Genomic DNA, 17,208 nt, shown 5'->3' on the forward strand with positions numbered 1-17,208 from the left:
CCGTGCGACGCGTGGCATTGATTTGTACTCCTATTAATAACCCCGTGGTGTAGTGATATGTTATGAGCGATAATGATGATGCGGGGTCCTGCCCCAAGGCAGGTCCTTGACGTGAAGGTCCTTGAGTTAGGAAAATCCATGGTGACTAGTACCGTATGAGATGATGATGGCGTTCTAAGGACGGGACCTACAGTGTAACATGGGATCCGACTGATATGTGTCTTCACCGGAAATTGAAACCGGGACCCCTTGAACACAAGGCAAAAAGTGTGGGAAGAAAAAATAGCAAACCTCGGATCACCACCAATTCACTTCTAGCACATAGTGGCCCTCAAACCCATATCACTGAAACACATGCCGGCGTAAGTAAGCGCTTGGAGAGGTAATTACTGTCTTTCTTATCATTTAGCTTCACTCATGGGCGGCGATTAGGGAGGCAAAGGGGGCAGTTGCCCCTCCACTTTTTTGAAGTAACAAATTAATGTATATAGTTTCATTTGGAAATGTAAACTTTTTGCATGTATTATTGGTTCATAGAAAAAAATGTGCCATATAACATTCGCCGTTGCGTGAGTAGGTGATGGTTGTCCTCCCGTGGAGTTAAGAAAGCTGCAGAAATTGCGTTTTAATTGCCACGGAAAATAACCCAAAAATTAACCGATTGGAACACAAGAATTCCAGCATACTTTCACTTCTTACAAGGATTCAATATATTAATCAGCCGCTTTGAATTTTAAGATGTTCATGAGCAAGGAATCAAATCTCTTCTAACACCTTTGTTGTTTAAGAGTACAAAGGGCTAGCTAGTATCTACTTGCGTTTCTCTTGTCAATTTACTTAATAAAATATGAAATACGATATACGGTATTTTAACCAAAAAAAGATAGTATTCTATTAGTTATACAACATTCCGTCAAGTCTTGCCCCCCACTTTTAACGTCCAATCGCCGCCACTGGCTTCACAAGTGTCGTTTTACTTCCACGCTGCACTTACATGACGTTGTACAGCGCCATAATTACCTCTGGTGGCGAAAATTGGAACTAATTTTGTTTTCTATACCTATCGCTTCTGTATGTTCTCAAATATACTCCTACCAAGTTTGGTTGCATTCTGTCGAGTGGTTACGTCTCCAGAGTTCTCTGAACAACGATACTTATTTTTATGATAACCTGGTATGTGGTGGACAACAGAGTGTACCTGGGTTCTCTTTGAGAACTTCCATTTCCTCTTACATTCTGATTTCACCGTTTCTTCTATTATCATTCACTTGGACATTATCTTAAGATTTAATTTCATGAAGGGAAAAGAAAAACACAGAAAATATGAAATTCAATGAAATCTTTCAGTTTAAGAGTCTTCATCCCGGCGAAATTAAAATACCGCTAATTTTACAGTAATTATGTGATATCTTCAAATAGATAAAAGATAATCGAAATGTGGTACAAGAGCTCGCTAGACAATATTATTATACATAAGAAACCGTTATCACGACTCACTTATCTGCTTTCGATTTCGAGCCATTTTGAAAATCGGCATTTATTTTCGCGTTTCTAAACAGCTGAAAACGGAAAGCCACTAGGTGACTTGGTGATAACGGTACCTCACGCAAAATAATATTGTCTAGGGCGCTCTTGTTCCATATTTCAATTATCTTTTATCTACTTGAAGATATCACATAATTACTGTAAAATTAGCGGTATTTTAATTTCGCCGGGATGAAGACTCTTAATGTTCCCACGATTATGTTCTTTACGCTAACAGAGACAGATGATTAAGCGAAGTGAATGATTATGGAATAATTGGCGAAATGATAATGCGGAAGGAAACAGAAACACCCTGAGAAGCACCCACGGACATAATGTTGTCCACCATAAACTTACTTGGCAGGGAATCGAAGCAGGAACCCAACGCATGAGATGTAAACGCTCTGCCACTAAGTTACCGTGGCCCCCGTAAAGCACACAAAAGATATGTCCGAATTTGTTTTCAAACTGTTGTGAAACATTGAATCTCCTTAAAAATATGCACTTTTTTACTTTTCATTCCAGTGTTTAATACTCTGGTTAAACTATATTTTTTTAATCAAGAAAATTCTGCGAACCGGTTGAGCAAAACAATGTTAAATGGTTTTATTGAAAGTCAAATTAATAGTTAGTGGTGGGCACAAAAACCGATTTTTCGGTTTTTAGAAAAAACGAAACCGGCTTTTGAAAATTTTCGAAAAACCGGTTTCGGTTTTCTTCAAAACCGGTTCGGTTTTCTCCGAAACCGCCTATCGGTTTTCTTCAAAACCGGTTCGGTTTTCTCCGAAACCGCCTATCGGTTTTCTCCGAAACCGGTTCGGTTTTTCACCTGATCCGGTTTTGGTTTTCTTCAAAACTGATTCCGTTTTTTTTTAATTTGTTCTATTTCTGACCAGAATGGTGTTTCGTTGTTCTCCGGAAACCGAATCCATTTCCACAGAAATAATTTTGTGTGTTTTCGAAAAGTGAAAAACCGAACCGGTTTTGGAGAAAACCGAAATGTCGGTTTTTCGGGTTTCGGTTTTTATAGAAACCGGTTTTGCCCATCCCTAGTAAAAACACACTTTTAGATAAGAAATGTAGAAGTTTTGAACTTTAGTAAAATCACGTTGTCGACTGAAAAAAAAAAAGAAAAAAGGTTAGATGCCATTTTCTACTTATGTATGTATTATTGGTGTAAGTTTTTTTTTACATCAATTATTAAAATGAAATCTTTGAGTTTTACGTCCCACGCTTATCCCGGTCAGGCTGAAGGAGATTATGAGGCTGATTATGAGAAATGAATGAAATGGTGGAATGAAGAAAGTGGGAGGAAACGGGAGAACCCCGAGAAAACTTACGCGCATGGTGTTTGTCTACCACAAAGTTCACTTGACGGGGGCTGGGATCGAACCCGGGACCCCAAGCACCAGAAGTGAACACTCTACCACTGAGCCACCGCGGCCCCATCAATTAGTAAGTAAAAAGTTAAAATAATTACCTAGGTACATTACAAAAGAACTTTAATTTACCCATAAGAAAAATCTGTTTTAACCAATCCTGTTGGAGGCCAGAATAGTTGACGAAAATGTCCCAAGGTTATAATCTTTAGGTAAAAAATTACGAAAGAGTGTGTGTGTGGGGGGGGACGGGAGATCCGCGAGAAACTCTAAGGATAAAATGCATATTATAAACTCACATAGCTTGAGATCGAACCAAGGACTCCTTGCACCAGAGATGAGGGTTCTTCCACTGAGCCTGTGTGGTCCCTATCTATATGAAGTACGTATCGCATTTTTTGGGAATTGGCTGAGTTACCAGTGGAATCTAGTGCTGTTCAAAATATGACTGACAAATACTAAAAGATTGTTTTCTGTATACCCAGGTAATGACACTGGTATGTTGAAAAAACCTCTCTGAGCCCAACTGTACAGTAGTCCAGGAACATATGATAATCTGTTTTCCGAAATTTCACTTAAATGTGTCATACAGCGTTACTCAGTGGCAGGCCCGTAGCCAGCCCAAAAACTTAGGGGGGGGGGCGGCTGAAGTTAGGGGGGCCCGATCCAACCATATGATAGTTCATCACCATATTATAGTTCTTATGTAAAATTTTTAGGGGGCCAGACAAAATTTAGGGGGGCATAGACCCCCTGGATACGGGCCTGCTCGGTGGGATACTTTAATTCAATAAATTTAAATATGGCATTCTTTTACAAATAATTTTCTAAATGATTATCTTAACTAAAAAACAACCTACAGCCTGTACCTTATTAACATTATCTGGACCATCTTTAGCTTGTTATATACCTTATTAATACTATAAAATTCTGTCTTTTACAATTGGCCTAAAAGTGGTACACGAGAATTTTGGACTGTCCCAATCACCTTTTTATGATGGATTTTCTTCTTATATACAACAGTAATAATAATTACAGATCAAATATAAGTTTAGAGACCTTGTGTCCGAGGATGACAAAACCAAGGCTTTTGTGGCCAAGGAGTATATGTAGGTATCTTTCAGAGACCAGGTGTCCTAGGGAGGAGGATAAAACTCAAAGTCCAGGCATCCAAGAGAGTGGTGGTGATGGTCAATGGAGATGGTGGAGATTGCTGCCTTCTGCGGTGTTATGGCTCTTTTTTTATCCAGAAATGTTGCTGACTTCATTAATCTTTGTCACTTGACGATCGTGGACGATGGTTGACGATGTTCTTCGTGGTTGTCGTGTGAAATTGTTTACAGTCAGCGCGTGGTGTTGGGAGCACGTGTAGGACATTGCAATAATCTCTGGACCACCTTTAGCCTGTAATATATCGTGTGTATGTCACGAAATTAACAAATAATTCGTGAATAGTTTCAAGAGAAAAATAACTTGTCGAGAAGATTTACGTGTCTTGCATATGCTACAAGATCTGTCTCGAAAATAATGCGCCCATTTTTATTTTAAGAAATCTATTGAACCGATTCGTACAATTACTCAAAATTCTTCGAAATACATCCCTCCTGTTTCAACACACTTATTCCAACACGATTTCCATGCTTTATATGAGTCCTGGAAGTCCGTCACAGGGATGTCCTTTAGTGACCTCGTCGTAGCCACCTTGGTGTTCTCCAGGATCCCCAAATGCTGTCCTTTGGGGGATTTTTTAATCTTTGTGAACAAAAAAAAGTCAGGCGGGGACAAATCAGGACTGTAAGGCGGCTTGGAGAGTGTTGAGATGCCGGCCTTGGTCAGGTAGTCGGTCGTCATAAATAGGGTGTGGCTGGGAGCATTGTCATGGTGCAGCTTCCAGGTCTTCTTGACCTCGCATCTGACGCGGTTGACCCGTTGCTTTAGCCTTTTCAGTACTTCGACGTAGAGTTTGGCGAAAAAATCAAGAGTTTTTTTTTTCAATCTTGATTTCGACCGAGCACTCACACAAGGGTTCACTGAAAGGGGTACTGTGACTCTCAAGGAGCTCAGAGCCGACTGGCGCTGATTGCTCTGTGTTCCCAAGACTCCACTCACCCTTCCGTGCAAGCGACAACGCTGTGCGACGGATAGTAGTGACAGAAGAAAATGGGGCGCATTAATTTCAGGACAAATCTTGTATGTAATAAAAACCCACCCTTATACTACCGACATAACAATAGAAAATCTACTCCGTTTTCACTAAGTTCTTATGAATCACTCAGACCCTTACAGCTTAGATCTGTCTTATACGACTATCACGTTTTTGCGCTGTTGAAAAAGGGCTTGGAGAATAAGTTTTTCACTCCCAATCAAGCAGTTCGTGATGCTGCAGCAAAGTGATTCTACCAGCAATCGACATCCATTTAGTGGAGGGTATTGAGATACTTAATTCTCGTTGTGGCAGTTTTCTGAACGATGACTTCTTTTATGTAGGTTTTAAAGTACCAATGTAAGTTTGGTACTCAAGAAGTAATTTAATACTTAGTAGTTAATACATAATGTATTACTACGTACTATATAGTTTATTGTTTTATTGCACTCACTGAATATATTTTAATCGATTATTTGAACAAATAGGTAGATAGTTTCACAGATCTCTTTTACGTAAATAGAAAGATCCTCACCTTTCCTTGTGAAGTAATAAAATTTAATATATAGGAATTACGTTTGCCAGTATGCATTCCTTAATTGTTACCTCTTGTCATTATAAAACTTCTTCAAAAGACTTCACTCAAATAAACCATTTGTTTGTTTGTCACTCACAATAGAGACAATATAATTATCTATGAAAGTATTCCGAAACTTTGCAGTACAACCCCTGTGTTGTTATGCAACCACAACCACGACAAAGAATATATGATTGCCTATAAGCATGTTAGTGTGCGCAATTAATCCAGCACCGCAGCATAGTCTAGCTCCAAAGATTACAATCAGATCCTAAATAAATGTATACGGAAGTATGAGGAAGGTACACTCTTTCAAAGAAGAATCATCAAAATCGATGCACCTATGTCGGTGTTATGAGTGAACATATCCACACCATACACAGGGTGATTCAGGAAGAATTTTACATAATCTGTGAGGTGATTCTACAAGTGAAAATAAACCCAAAAAAGCCCAATAAACACGTGTGCGATTTTCAATCGTTACGGAACTGAAGCGGGTTGAAGACTACACACATTCATGAATGATTATGAATACAAGTGTGAATATTACTTACCGAAATGCTGTGTAGGCGCTATGGTATACAGAATAATGGTGAGACAGATGATTGATCCACCCTGTAAGAGATGTGGGGTTTCTCCAACTTATGGCAGCACTGTGACTTCGCACCGAGGCAACAGCTGCAAGCGTACCTAGTGTGCAATCGTGGGTTGGATCAGTGAGCAGGCGTGAGGCCGTGTGCGTGTCGTGCTTGAGTGTTGTTTAATTGAGCAAGTCCATTGTGTCCGTGAATGCCAACATGTCACATACGTTCGCCCATGCAGAATACACTGAGATGCTGATTGTGTACGGGTACTGTAATGGCAGCGCCCGTGCGACTGTGACAAAATACCACAGACGTTTCCCTGATCTACGAACTTCCTATGCCAGGGTACTTCCCAGGGTTTTTCAAACATTACGTGAATCCGGAACACTACCCAGTGTACACGTAACATCAGAACGTGAGGCCGTCCAGTCAGTTGAGGAAAGGGAAGACATTATTGCAATTGTACAACGGAGTCCCACCACCAGTACACGGCGCATTAGCGGTCAACTCGATATTCCACAAACGCGAGTGTGGCGTACGTTACATTCCGAGAGCTTGTATATACCCATTTCATGTACAGCCTGTACAACATCTGCATCTAGGTGACATTGTAAGCAGACAACAATTTTGTGAATGGTTGGCTGTACACAGAGACGTCGTGCAATACACTTTATTTACAAACGAGGTTAAATTTACACGCAATAGTATCATGAACACCCGCAATTCTCGTATATGGGCGATGGAGAACCCACATTGCACTAGGGAAGATTCCAAGTTAGGTACTCAGTGAACGTCTGGTGTGGGATGATTGATGACCTGGCGATGGGGCCTGTGTTCCTGCCAAATCACATGACAACCACAACGTACGCACGTTTTCTGATAAAATTCCTGTCAGCACTTTTGGAAGACTGACATTAGAGCAAGATGATGGACCACCAATTCACTGCACCAGATAAGTATCCCAGTATCTGAATAACATATTTCCTTAATGGTGGTTTGGCTGTGACGGACCCATTAACTGACCTCCTAGATAACTCGACCTAACCCCATTAGCCTTCTGTTTATGGGGTTGGTTAAAGGGTTATGTGTACGCTATGAAGGTGAATACACGTGAAGAACTTGAAGCTCGCATCACCGACGATATTGCCCGCATTAAAACCCGCCAAGATGATGTTTGATGTGCCACACAACACACCCTCCAACGTATTGACAAGTGCATTAAGATGGGCGGTGGACTTTGTGAACACCTCTTGTAGAATGAATCAGTCATCTAGTTCACCATTATTCCGTCCATCATAGCCTCTACACATCGCGTCGGTAAGTAATATTCACACTTGTCTTCATAATCATTCATGGATGTGTGTAGTCTTCAAACTGCTCCAGTTCCGTAACGCTCGAAAATCGAACACAGTTTATAGGATTTCTCGGTTTATTTTCACACGTAGAATCACCTCACAAATTATGTAACATTCCTCCTGAATCATCCTGTATATATAAATGAGTTGAGTTGGAGACTCTCCTTTCTTTAAAGTCGGTTAAAACTTGATTTCATTCTGTGTTGTAACACTGAGAATACTTTTGATGAAGTAAGCATATTAATGATGGCTTGCTTTTTCATGAGATTTATATTTTGTCACGTGGCAGACTTTACTCGGATTATCCTGTCATTTGGGACGAACATAAAAAGAGGGGGTATTTTAATCCGAAAGTGACACTGAATATTTTAATATTACCGCACGTGCTTTTCACTTATTCTTTCGTAATGCTGGATGGAAATAGAACATTCTATCAAGGGTGGTATGCAACCCTAAAAAGAAAAAAGAACTAGTGTTGCCTTACGAGATGAGACGAGACGACGAATAAGGTGTTTCTTAACTCGTCTCGTCTCGTATCGTTCCTAGAAGAATTCTTTCTCGTTTTGATTCCCGAAGAATTCTTTCTCGTCTTGTCTCTAACTCTGGTTATCTCGTTTTATAAAGTTATGTATCACATTTATGCTTTAATTTTCTCCCTCAATTTTATATAGAAGCTATCAAAATTCTTCTGCATCAAGAGCTCCACAAGGTGTGTTATAACAACATTTAAACTATGCTTATTGTTGAAAAAAATGAACTGGCATTTCGAGTTTAGCGTCCTTTTCAGCAGCAACGCTATAAGAGACGTGGACCTATTGATTAACGTGGAATTCGAACCACATGAGCTCTCGCCGGGAAGCGAACCAGGGTCTCCCACGCCAAAGGCGCGGACACTAACCACTTAGCCACAAGGGAACTCTGAAATACATGAAATAAAATATTAAGCTTTATGTCCCAAAGTTATGCCGGCTAGGATAAATGTGAAGGTGATGAGAAATGAATAAAATGGTGGAGTGAAAAAGTGGGAGGAAACGGGAGAATCCCGAGAAAATCCGCACACACGGTATTTGTTCACTACAAAGTTCACTTCACGCTAGCTGGGATCGACCCAAGAATCCCAATCACCAGAGATGAAGGCTTTACCACTGAGAAACCGCGGCCCTTATTTTGCTATTGAATATTTGCTAATGACTTACATATCTTTAAACGTTCATAAAAACTCTTCATTGTGTTCGCACAATTATTTTACCAAGTGGTATTATTCAAATTTTTAATAACCAGTTCGTACCAGTTCTATATATTTAAAACTCTCTTAGGAAACAAACCATACAAACTAGACAAAAGCAAATATTTTTCTGAATAGCACAAGGGACAAGTAGAAAATTACATAATATCCTAATACAAGGTGGTGTGATGAAATGAGGTAGCACTGCGAATATCTTGGAAACGATTTTTCCAAGATAGATGGTTGTTGAAAAGATCTTAATTTAGCAATGGATCAACAATTATTGATGATGGTATGTATGTGTTTCAAATATAAATAACACTCACTGCTTCACTCATATGATCCCAGTTCTCGTTCTTGATATCTGAGCATTTGAGATTAAGAAATAAACGCTTATACCATAACCCTGTACCTCTAAGAATTTCTAAAAATGAAGCTAGTTAAACTAAATTCTACTCTTAGATATGAGTTAGATGTCAGCACGGGCCGGCTCGCGTGAATTTATAATGTGAGGCCAGACCCGAGTCTGAAATATGTTTTATCATTAAGACCCAATCCCGTCCCGAGTTCGTGTGATAATCAAACGAGCCCGAAACAAACCCGAATTACAGAAACTTAATAATTAACGCAATTTTATTTTATTTACAGCAATTAGAAGTTTATATGCAGTTGAGCTTTAAAAGCTCTCCATAAAGAACGGTCTAATGCATAACGTTGTACAGAATATTTACAAAGTTAGGCCCGAAAAGGCCCGAGAAAAATGGTTGTAGTATATTTAAAATTTACGGCCCAAGACTGGCCCGGGCCCGAAGTGATTTTTCCTTTGCAGGCCCGAGTCCGGCCTGCGGGCTTGGCCCGAGCTCATGCAGACCTCTAGTATGAGTATAACAAACGGTTCTGCGAAGTGAAACTATTTTAACAAGCGGTTCTAGCGAACCGGCTCAATGAAACCACTGATTTTATCAATTTATAGTTTTTATACTGTGAACCACTTAACATTAAAATAGTGCTCGAGATCTAAGACTTGGGTGAACTAGTTATTATCCATTAGATTCAAATTTCTAGTTTCTTCTCGAAAGAATGGTCTCGAATTTGAAAACATACTTCTCGTATCGTGGGCACTGGCGCAAATCCCGGGGGGATGAGAGAGACATGTCCCCTCCGATCTTGGAACTGGGAGGGACTGTCTCCCCCAATAATCCGATGTGAAATGTGTTTTGTGGAGAGAAATGTGATGATTTGTTTCCGATTGCCACAAAGGAAAGTGAGATGAAATTGATGTCCCCCCGAATAAGCCTCAAATGTGTCGACCTCCCAATGTTGAAGATAACTCTGTTCCCCTGATCTTCCACAACATTGTTTTTCAACTTCATAAATATTTTGAACATCGTTCTAAAAAAAAAAAAAAAAAAAAAAAGGAACGGTTTTACCCATTCCCACCAATGTTGATGACAGATTTGCGCCGCTGATCGTGGGCAATACTATAAAACTCCATACAAGTCAATATCGTATACGATTAGCCCTTTAACGCACCTTTTTCCGATCAAACTGATTTTTTTTTAAATTTGGAATGTTTTTGTGTACGAAACAAGAAAATTGTTTCTAAAAAAATTAATGCAAATAATATGTGGTCTATGTGATATTTTATGGTGTTTGCATATAGGGTGACATCTGCAGAGTTGCGCGTTGACTTCTGCAAAGTCCACTAAAACCAGATAATACCAATAAAACGCGACGAATGTCAGCGTACTTGTACTTTTGCACTCATTACACTTTTGTCTAACAGAAAAAAAAAACAACAGTTCAAAACATGTCCACCTAAACGAGCAAAGAAAGCTCAAAGATGACAAGATGACAACTCCGCGTGCAGCAAGTACCGTAATACAGAGACCAACGCTGGCATGACCAACTATGACATCTAGCGGGAAACTCAGAACTTCATTAGTGAAAGGGCATCTTAGCTGATATGCAAAGCTGCTTTGTTATGTCCGAAGTAGCAACTACATACTGCAATACAATTTCAAAGTAAACTTGCAAAGCTGCGAGGTAAAGGGTTAATCTTTACTTTAATAAAATTTTGATGAAATTTGTGATGGAAAATATTAAAGCGTCTTAAAGAAATCGAGTCCTTAATCTGTGTAGAGAATTCAGTCATGTTTCCTTTTTTCATATAATGTAAAAAGTATGAATAAATTATTTAAGGGAGGGAATATATGTTTCTGATATCACTCCCCTTGATCTACGCCACTGCACTGAATATTTACTGTGTCTTGGTAACCAATCAGAGTCAACGGAAAGGAAAGAGGTTTAACGGTATGTAACAAAACAAAACAAAAAAAGTTTTGTGACATTACATGGAACATGAACAACGGGTTTAGCACAATGACACTCCCACACGATAATAGTTTGGTAGGTTCGCTTGCCAACTACAGAATATTACATACCCCATTGACCCAGTTGTTTCAATTCATTGAACGAGTGCCAGAAGCTCTTTCAAGGACCGTACTATCCTATCTTGCGTGGGAGCCTATATTGTATTATTTGACTTCTACAACACAGATATACAGATATCCACTTACATCGTTTTACTTTTTAAAAAAATTACAGTGTAGTTTTACCATGTTTCTTTCTTTCTGTACTTTTATCAGTTCCGTTGCAATGTTACCAGTATGTGAACAACGAACTGCTGGTTGAAATATATATATTGAAGGGTTGCCCCGCCTCAATTGGATATCCTACTAATATATTACTGACAATGGAATATATACCTTTTGTTTGCTAACCAATCCGATAAGGTTCTGTACTACGGTTATTGATGGTATATAGTGTAGGCGGGGCTTCCTACTGAAATACGATATTTTTTTTTTTTTTAGATCAGTTCAGAAAAACACTTCGTAAAGTTGTGACTAAAAAATTGTTTTATTTTGTTTTAAACGATATCTTAATTAAGATTTGCAATAGGGCACCACTATTAAGAAAATTTAGATCCAAGTAAAATGTATTCTAACACAACAAAAGCATATTGTATAAGTAGTTAAATTATACGTGCAGCATACTGTAAGGAAAGTAACACTGAAGAAATCCCACAGCACCGTTTACGATATATTGTTCCATAAGGAAACCATTTGTAGAATGCTTTACTTATTTTCCCTTTGGAGGTATTTTTTTTTTAAAAATTAGTAATGTTACTAAATCTAGTATTTCCAAAAGCTGCAGCTGAAATAAGTGGATCGTTCAATATACAGGGTGTTTCAAAACAACACCGACAACTTTTGGTAGGTGATTCCTGATACCAAGATAAGACAAAAAATGTAGACCAACCTGGGTGCACAAATACTTCCCTTCGGAGTTATGGGCTGCCGAAAACATGAAAAGATGAAATTTAATGGTCCATAGCTCCAAAACTATGAGACCTACCTTAGTCGGGTCAATACTTCACTTAGGAACTAGTAGTCTATGTGTCCTATCCAAAAATCAATTTTTCAGAATCTTGCGGTACTTCCGCAACAATTTTTATAGCGGTAGTTGGTGAGTATTTCAAATTATATGCCCGTAGCCAAACTCCCTGTATAAAAATTGTTGTATGAGTACCGCAGGATCTAAAACATGGATTTTGAATAGAGTACATATTAGTTCCTAAGTGGAGTCTTGAACGATAGGTCCTATAGTTTTGGAGCTATAGACCTTTAAAGTTCATTTTTTTTTTCTTCAGCAGCCTATAACTCCGAAAGGAAGCATTTGTTCACCAAGGTTGGTCTATACTTTTCGTCTTATCTTGGTGTCAGGAATCACATCCCAAACGTTGTCAGTGTTGTTTTGACACACCCTGTATAAGTTTCCCTAAGTTGTAAAAAAATATTTTTGAAGATACATTTTTAAACTATACACATATACATATAGAGGCGTGTGCTTCTTTACTTCTTCACATAATCTCGATTGATATTGAGGCGTTTGTCTCAAAGTTGCACTAATTTGTCAAAATCTTTTGCAAAAACTCAGGACTCTGGCTATTTAATACTCTTCTTACATTCCGCTCCACTTCTTTATCACCAGTTGACAGGAGAACACTGTCGTTTATGTCGAATCTATGAACTCTTCTTCAGGAAAACGCAATTCGACATAAGCGACCTGGTGTTCCCTTAACGATAACGCCCACCGCCACTCAGGACGCAAATAAGACACAGCATTCAAGAATTAGAATAGGAACGGCTGTCCCACTCTTCATACAGCCTAAATGTAGCGTTACTTCCATCTTTTTCCGGTGTTAAAGTCTGCATTACAAGGTGAACGTTTCGAAACATAGGAAGTGAAGCGGAATTTGAGAAGGGTGCTAAATAGCCAGAGACCTGATTTTTTATTTCAAAGGGTTTGGACAAGTTGCTGCAATAGTGAGATAAATGACTGAATCTCAATGGGAGTTATGTGGAGAAGTGAGGAAGAACCCATCTAGTCATGCATGTTTAGTTTGCAAATGTATGTTAAAAAATAAATATTTTACAACTTAGTGAAACTTTTATATTAAACTACCCGCGTATATTATAACGAAAGAGTGTCATACAAGTAGGCGATATACATATAAGATAACTAATAGTAAAGCATTAATAAAATGAACAGCATGTATGATGCAGTCTACCGTAAGAATAGTATTCTGCAGTGTTTTAAATATTTTTCTTCGTACGTGTTCATTATATTAAAGATTGTAAGCTATGTAGTGTATTAGTTAAAGAGAGAAAAAAAGAGTAATGTTAATACTAATAGCGCGAATAAGCGCAATTCTATTCCAAATTTAGACTGTAGTGATCACCTAGCAAAAGTTGCAGGGTGTTTTCCGCATTTTCCTTCGTTTACGCGCGCACCCACCATAGTTTTTTGCCTGGTCCCTAGGTATGTTCCTTCTCATAAACACAAGGACCCACCAGCTTCGCTTAGCCCTGAACAGAATAGTTGGGAATCTTGCTTGTAGTGACCACCTAGCACAGGCTGATGAGTGTTATTCGCACGAATAATCTTATAAGAGTGTGAACAACACCCTATTGCTCCAGACTCGCATGTACAGTAGTAGGCAATAATTGCCGCTATACCTGCTTTCGATTTGTCCGTCAGCACAAATACGTAATGCTCGGTTCGATTGCGATATCTCGACTTCATTTTTAACCGGAACAAAGTCGAAGTCGCTGAAAACAATCTGAACGCCAAGATAGAAACAACGAGCTTGATCAACGAGTTTAATACGACACGGAGTTACGTCTGTGACCACTATAACGCGTTAGCTTCACACTTTATACAAAATATCCTCGGGGCGTGAAGAGGAGATCTCGCAGCTGTGCCTCGATGCTGGCGCCATCTCGTAGCATCCCACAACTTTGGAACGCGATATCGCTGGAACGGTGCATCTGACCACTCTGGTTCCTTCACATTCGCGTTCTACGCATCAGAATCTATCGCTTGCACTCACGTTCGGGCAAATTCATGAGGAGATGAAATTGGGACTCCAGGCTAATGCTTTGTTGGCTGTATTCTTTTGGATATTTGAATGAAGTATTGCTTATGCAAATGATAAAAGTGTTCATGCTTTGACAAATTTCTAATTGCGCGTTTTACATTAATTTGAGGACGCTAAATCTAATGAAAACTATTTTTAAACATATATGTCCATGGGTATCACGAGAAAAATGACTTCGAGATTGTGATTTCCGAAGTACCATTTTTGATACTGGTAAAAGTGCCCATGCTTGTGTTACGGAGTACAAACTAAGGTTGAAATTGACTAAGACATTTGAGTAACTTGCTAATCGAACATGTAGAAGTTTGCGGGCATTTCACCACTTTATATTGAAGAATAAATAAAGAAATTTTTATAAAAACAGGCTTTATAAACCCATGGAGGCCGATATTAGTGTCGAGTCCATAGTTTTCGAGGTCGCTGAAATGAACAGTAACACTTACGATGCTGTTTAGATCCAAATTCAGCCCCGTACCTATATATATATATATATATATATATATATATATATATATATATATATATATATATATATATATATATATATATATATATATATAATGATCGAAAGTGACCAATATTAATGTCGATTACATAGTTTTCATGATCGCTGAGACGAACAGTGATACCTCCAATGCCGTTTAAATCCAAATTCGATCCTTTATGTCCAAAATGAAACGTATTCTTCCTGTGGAAAGAACGAGTACATTGCTAGTGTACTATATACATAAAAAATACATTTTTACCTGACAATATTACTTGTAAATATCATTGGAGTGATTTATTACAAAATACGTGTAGATTTTTTTGCTCTTTGCAATTCTTCTAAACGTTACTTTTATGTGTTTAAACTGCCTGTATTTAAGTTCATAAACTGCCTGTGTTATTTTCCACGTTTAGCTTTTACAATATTCACCTACAAATGTGTTAATCGACGGAATACAACCACACATCACTGTTGTTCGAACACATAGTGACTGACTGACAGAAACTCACAACACTGTTCACTCATATATTATTAATGAATGATATTACCACTTTGTGTATTGTGATGAAACTGTTACATCACATGAAGCAAATTACATTAACTAAACATGAGATGTTCTGTAACACATCATTGAATATTACTTCCAAGCATTCAATCAACATTATGTAACGTTCGCTATATATATACATACACATACAGAAACGGAAGACTGGGACCTTAGCGGATCTCAACACTTGTCATTTTTTTAAATTATTGAGATGTAACTACGGTAAGTACTGAAGTTACTCAGTTACTTATTTTTACCATAACATTAACAAGCTATTAATTACTTGTTCTATATTATCTACAGGGTGGTTAGGAATGAACTCCCTATTGAATTTTTTATAACTTTTTAAATACTTGACCAATTTTCACGGAACAAAAAGCATTTTGTTGCTTACAATAATAGACTTGTTACGCATGGATTAAAATAATTTCACATAAACGTCACCTTATACACTTGTTTTCGTAAATGGTTGGGTATGTTTGTGACAGACTTCTACTGATACTCCAGCGGTATGCTTGTAAAAACTTGGCAATGTAATTTCCAAATGCGAAAATTCAACTCTTCCTTCAGAACAGTTTGGAGTCTGTGTCGGGTTTAATCACTTTCGCAAGACGCCTGTCTTTGTGATTTCTGAGAACTTCGAGTGAACATGTCCTGAACCACTTACACATTTTCCTCCATCCTGGGTGTACCTTTGTCCATTAGCTTCGAATGGCACTCTGAGAAAAAAAATACGTGGCGTACGTAAAAACGTAGATTACATTTATAAATCCTGTAGATTTTGGATTTAACGTACAGCAAACGTATAAGAGAAGAAGTATATTTTGAACATGCTTTTCCTATAAGTGTTCCGAATAAACGTATTTTCCGTACGAACGAAAAAACTGGATCAGGATTCAGGTACAGATGAACGTATGTAACATATAGCTGACGTATATATATATATATATATATATATATATATATATATATATATATATATATATATATATATATATATATATATATATATATGGGAGACCGGGCTTCTGTTCCCGGCGGGAGCTCATGTGGTTCGGATTCCACGTTAATCAGTAGGTCTACGTCTCATATAGCTCGCGGGACGTTAAACTCAAAATCAACTCAACTCAATATGTAATATACGGAAGACTGTTAGATGTCAGGCATGGTGTAACATTTAAGCGGAAAAAATGGCAGTATGTTTGTAGCATGTGGATAACGTGTGCTCCGTACTGATTTCTGTAGTAAATATAAGGATTCCGTATATTCGTACAATATACCCCTATGTGGAGAACGGATTTTTCGCAGTGCAATTCATTATGGTCTTTTCATCTACAGAGGCGCGAGACCCCTTTACATGTCGGCACCATCTCTGTACTTGTATCACGGACTGTCATACTTCGTAGCGGGGTACTTGCTGAGCTCCCTGACGCAAAGTTAGACGTTGCACCGTGGTCAGCTACTGATATCTACAGTGATACAAATGAAACATTCCATAATAAATCCACCATTATAAGAAACAAAATATTTTTTACTTCATGGAAATTGATTAAGTATTAAAAAAAGCTATAAGCAATTTTCAATAGAGAGTTAATCAATAGGGATAACTGTGACGTCACAGTTTGCTACTTGTATTCTCAGTAAACCAGACAGAGAGAGCAAGGAGAAGACAACAAACCTAGCGCTGATGGAAGACAGTGGTGGACAGGACAAAACAAGGTGCAGGCGGTTTTACAGATATACGTCTCGTAGGTTCATGACTATTCGAATCCTCATAAAGCTTGTTTTATTCCATTCCTATTACCTCACTCCCTTGCTTTTTTCCTCACGTGTTCTCTGCATGTATTTTTTTTGGGGGGGGGCACTACCCCCCGGAGGTCTGAG

The 17,208-nt window shown here is 38.4% G+C and overlaps 1 protein-coding gene across 3 annotated transcripts in view; it reads right to left on the reverse strand.

The window, feature by feature from the left end:
* LOC145690064 (uncharacterized) overlaps window positions 1-17,208 on the reverse strand; it is a 1,134,032-nt gene that overhangs the window by 250,304 nt on the left and 866,520 nt on the right. The window lies entirely within an intron of this gene.

The sequence above is a fragment of the Thermobia domestica genome, chromosome 7 (assembly GCF_964235325.1).
Source record: "Thermobia domestica chromosome 7, izTheDome1.hap1.1, whole genome shotgun sequence".
Taxonomy (NCBI): Eukaryota; Metazoa; Arthropoda; class Insecta; order Zygentoma; family Lepismatidae; genus Thermobia; species Thermobia domestica.